This window comes from Schistocerca piceifrons, chromosome X (assembly GCF_021461385.2).
Source record: "Schistocerca piceifrons isolate TAMUIC-IGC-003096 chromosome X, iqSchPice1.1, whole genome shotgun sequence".
Classification (NCBI taxonomy): Eukaryota; Metazoa; Arthropoda; class Insecta; order Orthoptera; family Acrididae; genus Schistocerca; species Schistocerca piceifrons.
Genome location: NC_060149.1, coordinates 185,451,146 through 185,461,112, shown reverse-complemented (window position 1 = coordinate 185,461,112; position 9,967 = coordinate 185,451,146).

Genomic DNA, 9,967 nt, shown 5'->3' with positions numbered 1-9,967 from the left:
AATTGACCTCTAACAGTCTCTTGTCCTTGCCGCACACGTATTCTAATAGTGTCCAGTACTAAATTAACGCGATTCTAACAGTTTCACTCTGCTCAAAAGTATCCGGACAGTCTGAAATTTCACCTGAAAACATATCCTAGCACTCTCCCATCAACCATAAACGTATTCTGACAATTTTCCACTGTGCTCAAAAGTATCCCGACAGTCTAAACCATACAGCAACCCTACAGTTAAATTAAAAAGTGTCTCATAGCTCAATTAATTATGATTTGATACATATGAGTAATTCAGAAACGGACACTACTGAGTGCTAAAATTTAAGTGCTTGATCTCTCTTGTACTATAAATATTATAAAAGCTATTAAAGATCTGCTGAATTTCAATCATAAAATCGTCTCGGTGTTAAGCCAACTCAGATAGATTAATTACAAGTCATATCTGCACACTAACAGAATCGAGTTGATCCACTCTTTCATTTGACATATCGTCCTTTTCTATATGTATCAAGGTTTGCGCTGTAGATGCGCAGACGTGAATAATATAAAATAACCCTTTGTTTACGGTAGCGGCGAAACTGACATTTCGTCCACTAGTTTGAATGTGACAGCAGCAGGTGTGTATGAGCGACACCCACATCGCGGAGCACGCTCAAATGGAACGCCGTTCGACACCATACCCGGCCACCCACATTGAAATACAGCCCGTCGCGTCACAGTGAGTAGCTGCGGTGACCACAGCTTTTCATGTCACTAACGGCAAAAATATTCCACATACATGTGATACAGAGATTTGAATAGATTAATGTCAGACCGCTCTATCGAATGGGCAAGTAAAATTCCGCTTTAAAATCATTTTCATCGTAACGCGAAACAAACCAACCCTTTCAACCGACACTGGGCATCGCATGAAAGGCGCGATGAGCAGAATATTTTTGGGTCGACTCCAACTTATTCAAAATATCTGCCGAAACATCACAGAAAACGTGCTTGAGGGATCTTACTTATGGGGTTAACCAGAACCCCACTGAAAGACTTTCGGAAGTGGTAGTATAGCCCAAAACAAGAAAAGAATGTGTAGTAAACATGGGCTCTAAAATGCAGACCTCAAGGGCTATAAGCATTTCTTTATCTTCGTTACTGTGAGACACATCTCTTGTCCTGAATGCTATTTGGTTTTGATATTCTGAGACACGGTGCGGTGGACCAAAACAAAAAAATAATGTCCAGTGAACACGGATCCTGGAATGCATATATTGGGTGCTATGAGCACTTTTCATCTTCGCTAGTGTGAAACGTATCGCTTCTACTGAAATAAAGGGTGAGGGGGAAGAGGGGGAGGGAAAGGGGTGAGGAGGGAGGCTAACTCTTAAGGCATGAACTTTAGAGCCCATGTTTAGTGCACATTTTTTCTTGTTTTGATCCATGCTATCACCTCTGAAAGTTTATATATAAGACTGTAGCAAGAAAATATTAGGGTACCGTACGCGATTGCACTAAATCAGCAGGAGAGTTCCCTTAGCCTCTGCCGTCTCAATTATCCAACTTCATACCTACAATTGATGCCCTTCTTAAGCCGAACAACTCATCGGAAGGTTGGGTAACCAAATCCAGCGTGGAAACTCAGTTGATGAGCAGGCAAGTTTTGGAGGTAGTGGAAGGCAATGGGAAACAACAACTGAATTTTTGACCAGAGAATCTCATGGCTTTGGTCAGTTCTAAATTACCCGGATCTTCAAGTCCCGCAGTTGGATATCCGGTGAGAACAGGATTGAAAGAAGACATTGAAACGACACCACAGTGAAAATTATCCCTTAGCATTGCAAGAAAGGTTGCAACATGAAATGTGTATGGACTACTTCAGATGGAGAAACTAACCGTAGTAGAAACGGGCCCAAATGACCTGTCTATTCTTTGGCTTAGTGAGACTCACTGGAGAGAAATAGCCATTTCATAACGCAAGAAAGGAACACTGTGCACTTTTCAGGGAGTAATGACCAAAGCAGAAATGGTGTTGCAATAGTTGTTCCCATATATCTGAACAACTGCGTTATCGCTTATGAACCCGTTGATGACAGTATCATCTCTATCAAATTGAATGCATCTTCAAGTAAACTCAACATCATCCAGATCTGTGCCTCTACTACTGCAGCATCAAAGGAGTTCTATGAACAACTGGGACAACTCCTTAATACGATCCCTGGCAAAGAAAAGGCAATAATTCAAAGAGATTTCAATGGTAAAGTTGGGGATAAAGACACGCATTTTTAATCTGTTGGATCTTATGGTCTAGACAAGATAAATGAACAAGGTAGGTACAAGATTTCTGTGTGAGTAATGACTATTTCCAACACCACCCAAGACGAATGTTCGCTTGCTTAACACCTAGTGATAAATTTAGAAACCAGGCTGACTTTATCTCAGTGCGGAAACGTTGGAAGATCTTCGGACCTGAATATGGAAGTGATCACAATCTACTGTCCATGGAAATGTTAAGATCAAACCCACCAAGAAGAGCGGAGAAAGACACGTAAGACTCACAAATAATGAAACTATTTGGAAGTTTCATGAACTTACAAAACCAAAACTTGACAATGTCTTTCATAAGGAAGCACTAGCATCATAAACATGGGATCGTTTCGTCGTCACTTCCTATATCAGAGCAAGCAAAAAATGCGTAACATTCCTGGCTATCACAGAACACACTACAACTAACGAAAATGAGAAGCAATCTGAAGAAAACTGGTATCCACACCGCGCAAGATCAAGTGTAGAGAAATGCAAAGGAATATCGGAAAAGGACATGTCACATTAATATTTACGGTATTTGTGATGTGATGGAACAACTTCACAAACACAATCAAATACGTGATCTCTACAAGAGACTCAAAAGTGTCATCAGTGAATTTAACTCGATAAAATCAGGAACCCCTTATGTCCAGCAGCAAAAATTTTTCAGGAGAATGAAAAACGTGTTTATCAGAATGAAGAAATCAGCGAAGTTTGATGAGAAAAATTTCGCATTTTCTGCTACGCATTATGTTATTTTAGCATTATATTATTTTAGACCAAAAAGGTTTCACGTATCTATTATAGGAAATATTTATATATATAACTCTTGGAAATGAAGGGTTATAGCTCAAAAGTGTGAACATTAGGGATTTCTACGTCAAATGAAATCCAACAAATTGTATTTTAGTGCGATTTATTAATGTATCAGTAATAAAATATGCTACAATATATGCTCCTACGTACGTACGATACGTGCTCCAACAAAATAACCTGGTACATGCACGTCTTCACAACACCATGCAGGTTATGCGTTTCTATGAATGGTACGTCCAAATACGAGCTCGTAAACTCCGTTCAATGTGACGATCCTACGCCACCTTACTTGGAGTTCCTGTTTGCCCTCATAGTAACACTCTAATCGTCTACGACGGAGTCAACGTCTTGCTGTATCAATAATTTATCCATCATCCACATAGTGCTTCCCACGTAGTGCATCCTTTATTGGGCCAAACATATGAAAGCCGGAAGTTACGTGATCCAGACTATGGGGTGGATGAGGAAGAACAATCAAATGAAGATTTGTGAGCTCTCTCGAGTGGCCAGACTTGTGTGAGGCCTTGCGTTGTCATGGACGGGAAGGAGTTTATTTGCAATTCTGTGGCGAAGAACACGCTGAAGTCCAACACTACACTGTCTCCATCAGCCTCGTAACGCGTAAGCAATTCCGCACAGATGATCCTTCGTTGCTCTTTATGATCTTCCGTTAGGAGGCCTGGAATCCAGCGGGCACACATCTTTGAGTACCCCAAGAGATACGTCTGGTTGAGCAGCGTGGAGTCTCATTGTGATCCGTCGATCAACTCGAATGGGAGTGTCCACACGCTCCAACTTTTCAGAAGTCACTGCCGTGTACGGGCAGTTGGCACGCGAAAGATCGGACAGGTTTGGGTGACCATGTTGCGATGATGACAGACGTCTCGCCCAACGACTAACCGTGCTTTCATTCACAAGCAGACCTCCGTAGACAGTCTGAAAGCGCCGATGAATATCTGCGATACTCTGATTTTCCGCCAAAAGATAATGACAGCTCTCTGCGAGGAACGACTTCGGTTACAGACGCCATTTTGAAGGCAACGTATAGCGCTGCCACCTTTCGGAACTTCTTGAAACTGTAGGGGCTGAAATGGGATTATTCCACGATGCCTCAAAACAAATTCTGCATTTTTTCAACCTGAACTGACCGAGAAATAAATGTTTTGCATTACTTACCGAACGCCGCTTGTATCGAAGACCAAATATCCGTCCACAAAACTCTCTAACTTGAGTTTCTTCAGCTAGGTAAGGCAGAAACTTTCTGATATTTTCCATTTTCCATTGACTGATGGAAATCTGTTCATTGTAGACTGTTAATGTGGGGTAGGTAGGTGAAACTCCTTTTGACAAGTTGACCGTTGATACTGCCAACCCATCAATGATGGACTTTTCTCTCACTATACCTTTCACGTTTATTATGAAAAGTAACTGGTTGTACTGTGAGACCATAAACTTAACTTTCTTGTGTGATGACACACTGGCTCCTTTGGTTTCCTCAGAAACAACTACATTTTGAAGTACTGTAGCCACCAGTCATGTATGTTCTTACTGTCAGAGGATTCAACCATTTTCACTTCAAACTTTTTTTGAACACTTGACTACAGAATAAGTGCTGAATATTCTTCAGAAATATAGATACGATCAATCGTTTTTATCTTTTTCTTGATCATTCTGAAGTCCTTACAACAGGGTAGGTATGAGTAGGTTCTGACTGGGAAACTATGTTCGTTTGAAAGCTCTCTACATCCAGCAACCTAAGTAAGACACGGACAAGACTGTGGATTTTGTTCTGTCCGTCACATCTGTCTACATTACGTACAGATGTTTCACTTTGTAGATGACTTTCTTCTTGATTAAGAAGAAACGACCAAACCTCATCAGGTCCTTCCTTCGGAACCACGTGGTCAATGCAGAGTTTCGTTTTGAGGTCATGAATGTTAAAAACGTACATTGTCAGTTGGCGAAGATAGAAAAATTTTACATCACATTGGCAGGAAGCATTGCAATACACAAGCAATGAAACGTTAACATAGCTACGTCGTGATGAGTTTTTACTAGTTCTTCAACTTTTCATGTTAGGAATAAAACTTCTTAGCCCAACGCTTATGTAGCATCAATTCCGCCGCAGCACCTCTTTTGGATTTTGAAGTTGAGATGAGGACTTCTAATTCTGACATTCAACTCTTCACAGCGACAACACGTGTGTGTCTGAGGTAGTCCAAATTCCTGATCAAAGTTTTCGTGCTATATCTTCATCTAAACCCATCAAGTTACAGACCCAAATGACTCATTTTTCTGGGGCCTGAACTCTGGATGTTTTTGCAGAAATGATACCTGCATTATTTTGACGTTTGGTCTTGGACTAAGATACTTGTATTCGTTGCTAAAACAATGTGTCCTATAAAATGGAGACTTCTTAATGTAATCCTGAACCAGCACCATAAGTTTGAGGGATTTAGCATTTCCTGATGTCGATTTATCTCTTTTGTCTTGTAGTGATTCACCAAGACCCAGAAGTTTTCTTATTCTTTTTATTATCAGCACTCACAGTATGGGTAAACAATAACGCAATTTTACGTATCTTTTTTCTTCGAGTTGAACTGTTTAGTCAGTAGTCGTATGCTAGTTCCTTTGATTTGGTTGTTTCCCCATCATTTTTTATCTTTCTCTGTTATTCTAGGCCGCCTAGAGGCAACGGACTTTACTTCAGCAACAGTTTGAAAATGCACGTTGTTCAATTTTAGATGAAAACGATATGAAGCTATTATAAATTTCCTATTGATCTTCGTTTGAAACATATTAATGGAATCTCATGCGACATCTGGAAAGGTATAAAATAGTCAAAATAAACAGTGAAAATAATTCTGAATTCCTAGCTAGGAGAAAATAGAATATAACCTTAACATTGTTTGGATTAACATTTAAAGCTATTAACTGGGAAACAAAATATACAAATCGCAGTGAAAACAATAAATGTATCAGCACTAAATTAATTGTGTAGCTGATATTACATTCTTAAACGCATTTTAAACTATGACCTTCAGGCAAAAGAACCTTACCCTTGCGGTCCGTATTTTATGTTTTTCAGTCACGATTCCTTTATAACATAAGATTTCTTTTTGCTGCGAACACCTTTCCATCTCTCTTTTCTTTCTTCTACATCATTCGTATTACAAATCCTTTACCAGTGCAAACGTAGTAGTCAAACAATGTAATAATGCAATGAAAATTGACTATAGTTAGTAGCACTACAGTCATATAATGTTAATGTGTGTTACTGAATGTCACCTGCTTAGCAGTCAAATGGAAATTTCTGGTAAGATCTTATGGGACGAAATTGCTGAGGTCATCGGTCCCTAAGCTTACACTCTACTCAATCTAACATAAACTAACTTATGCTAAGGACAACACACACACCAATTCCCGATGGAGGACTCGAACCTCCGACGGGGCAAGCCGCGCGAACCGTGCCAAGACGCCCCAGACATAGCGGAAAAACCGTGCGGCGTTTAGCAGTCAGGTACAAAAACTTTTGAATAACAAATAAACGCCCAAGGAACCAAAAAAAGATGATAATTTCTAACATTAAGTGTAGAAACGCCACATGTCACTAGACATGAGGAATATTCAAACAAAAATTTAAAATTTACCGTCTCATAGCATAGAAATTATTATGTGGTCGTGAGCTATTTCTGTCACAAGTAATGCCGCTACTTTCAAAGATACATTAAAACTGCTACACCACGAAGATGACGTGCTACAGACATTAAATTTAACCGACAGGAAGAGCAGATGACTGTTAGCAGAATATGGAATCGGTGGGTTCAGGAGGGTAATACGGAACGCTGTGCTGGATCCCAACGGCCTCGTATCACTAGCAGTCGAGATGACAGGCATCTTATCCGCATGACTGTAACGGATCGTGCAGCAACGTCTCGATCCCTGAGTCAACAGATGGGGACGTTTGCAAGACAACAACCATCTACACGAACAGTTCGACGACGTTTGCAGCAGCATGGACTATCAGTTCGAAGACCATGGCTGCGGTTACCCTTGACGCTGCATCACAGACAGTAGCGCCTGCGATGGTGTACTCAACGACGAACCTGGGTGCACGAATGGCAAAACGTCAATTTTTCGGATGAATCCAGGTTCTGTTTACAGCATCATGATGGTCGCATCCGTGTTTGGCGACATCGCGGTGAACGCACATTGGAAGCGTGTATTGGTCATCGCCATACTGGCGTATCACCCGGTGTGATGGTATGGGGTGCCATTGGTCACACGTCTCGGTCACCTCTTGTTCGCATTGACGGCACTTTGAACAGTGGACGTTACATTTCAGATGTGTTACGAGATGTGGCTCTACCCTTCATTAGATCCCTGCAAAACACTACATTTCAGCAGTATAATGCACGACCGCATGTTGCAGGTCCTGTACGGGCCTTTCTGGATACAGAAAATGTTCGACTGCTGCCCTAGCCAGCACATTCTCCAGATCTCTCACAAATTGAAAACGTCTGGTCAATGGTGGTCGAGCAACAGGCTCGTCACAATACGCCAGTCACTAATCTTGATGGCCTTGGGCATGGATGTGTGTGATGTCCTTAGGTTAGTTAGGGTTAAGTATTTCTAAGATCTAGGGGACTGATGACCACTGCAGTTAAGTCCCATAGTGCTCAGAGCCATTTGAACTAATCTTGACGAACTGCGGTATCGTGTTGAAGCTGCATGGGCAGCTGTACCTGTACACGCCATCCAAGCTCCGTTTGACTCAATGCCAGAGGTGGTTGTTCTGGGTACTGATTTCTCAGGATCTGTGCACCCAAATTGCGTGAATATGTAATGACATGTCAGTTCTAGTATAATATATTGGTCCAATGAATACCCGTTTATCATCTACATTTCTTTTTGGTGTAGCAATTTTAATGGCCAGAAGTGTACATGTGTACACCCGCGGACTCGATGACGATTCTGACAGCAAGATGTTGAGACACACGAAAAAGGCCACAGCTCATAAGTTCATGTGACAGGTTAGGTGGATTAATGATGTTATATTGGTACCAAATTTCGCCACAATTAATCCCAATACCACCGTAGATGTGTCGTACGATCGGAAGGTGGTCACAGTCCCTCTTACCCACATTCCAATTCTTCTGTTGACGCCTGTGCGATAAAGATCAGAACCTCGACGCCCACTTTTGAAATCACGCGGTTTTCTTCTGATTCGCCGAGGAAAGCGTTCCAGACACACCGCTGGTCAGAATCGGCAAGAAAAGGCCCAGGTTTGTCGTCAGTGATACCACCCCTTTAACTGTGGCGTTGATTCTCACACATTTCGCTGTCGAAAACTACAGTTGACATTACGATGAACATCAGGAAGATGTTCTTGACAACGTTTGACGCTGCTGACGCTCTCGGCCGCTTCAACCCTTCTCTAATGGCATTGTAGGCCTGCATCTCTGTCGAACGTGATCGTAGCCATTTGCAGCGCAGCGCGACCGCAGTGTTTGCTCTTGTGTGCAGGTTGGAACCACTATGGACTCTTCAAAATAATTCGATGAAATTTGAACGAGATCTGAAACATCTAAGGGCGCTTATGCTTCTTCAGCTCTCCAATTTTGTGTCCTCCTGTGGCGTGATCATGGGGGATGAGAATTGACACATGTGTGAATAAAACTGCAAAGATTCGCTATAAGACCCCGCAGTTTGTCAAAACCTCGATGGCACCTGCCCACCTTTACTGAGAAGTTTAAAAATGTACCTGTAAGACGGAAACCGTGACGAAGTGTTAGGCGCTTGCAGATCGGCAACCCATTCGACACTCTCCAGATGGCCATTGTAGCAACGAAAGAGGAGCAGCGTAGCCTGCCTTCAGGCGTCTGCAACTCTCGTCATGTTTTCTGTCTGTACAGATACAATTTTAAGGTTGTACTGAGGATTTTGCTGAACTGAGAGGTCTTAGAGGGACGTTTTGCCGTTTTATTCTGTATAAATCGCATGGTCTAGACAGTATATCTGGTGAAATGATCAAAGAAATGGAATGCAAAGGTCTTGATGTGCTGTATTGATTATGTACAACAATAAAGGAAACACGGGAGTACCTAGAAGACAGGTCAAGTCTCTCTTCATACCCCTACATAAGAAGGGGACTATCAGGAACTGTACCAACTACCGAACTACTGCTCTAATTTCCCACACAAGGAAAATTTTGCTTTACATCTTCAACCCGCGTTTGAAGTTGAAGCAGTTTATTCAGCCTCACATATGCGCACTGTGGTGTCACCGCCAGACACCACATTTGCCAGGTGGTAGCCTTTAAATCGGCCGCGGTTTGTTAGTATACGTCGTACCCGCGTGTCGCCACCATCAGTGACAGCAGACCGAGCGCCGCCACACGTCAGGTCTAGAGAGACTTCCTAGCACTCGCCCCAGTTGTACAACCGACTTTGCTAGCGATGGTTCACTGACAAAATACGCTCTCATTTGCCGAGACGATAGTTAGCATAGCCTTCAGCTACGTCATTTGCTACGACCTAGCAAGGCGCCATTACCAGTTACTATTGATACTGAATGATGTAAAGACAAGAGCGACGCTCATCATTTATGGATTAATGTTAAGTATTCCACCAGCTACGTCCGTTTTTCTAAAGTCTAATTTCCTTGTCCTGTTCCAGACCTCACGCCAGCCTGCGTGAGCTAAAACGCGTGCCTTTCGGCTTCCTCTAGAACCCGGTGTTGGCTCTCCTGCCAACCCACAACACGCACGATAAGCAAGTTTTACTGAATGAAAAGTAAGTCGTGAACATATTCTCAAATTATTACGAGAGTTCTGTGCCCCAGTTTTCATCTACTTCTTTCATCAT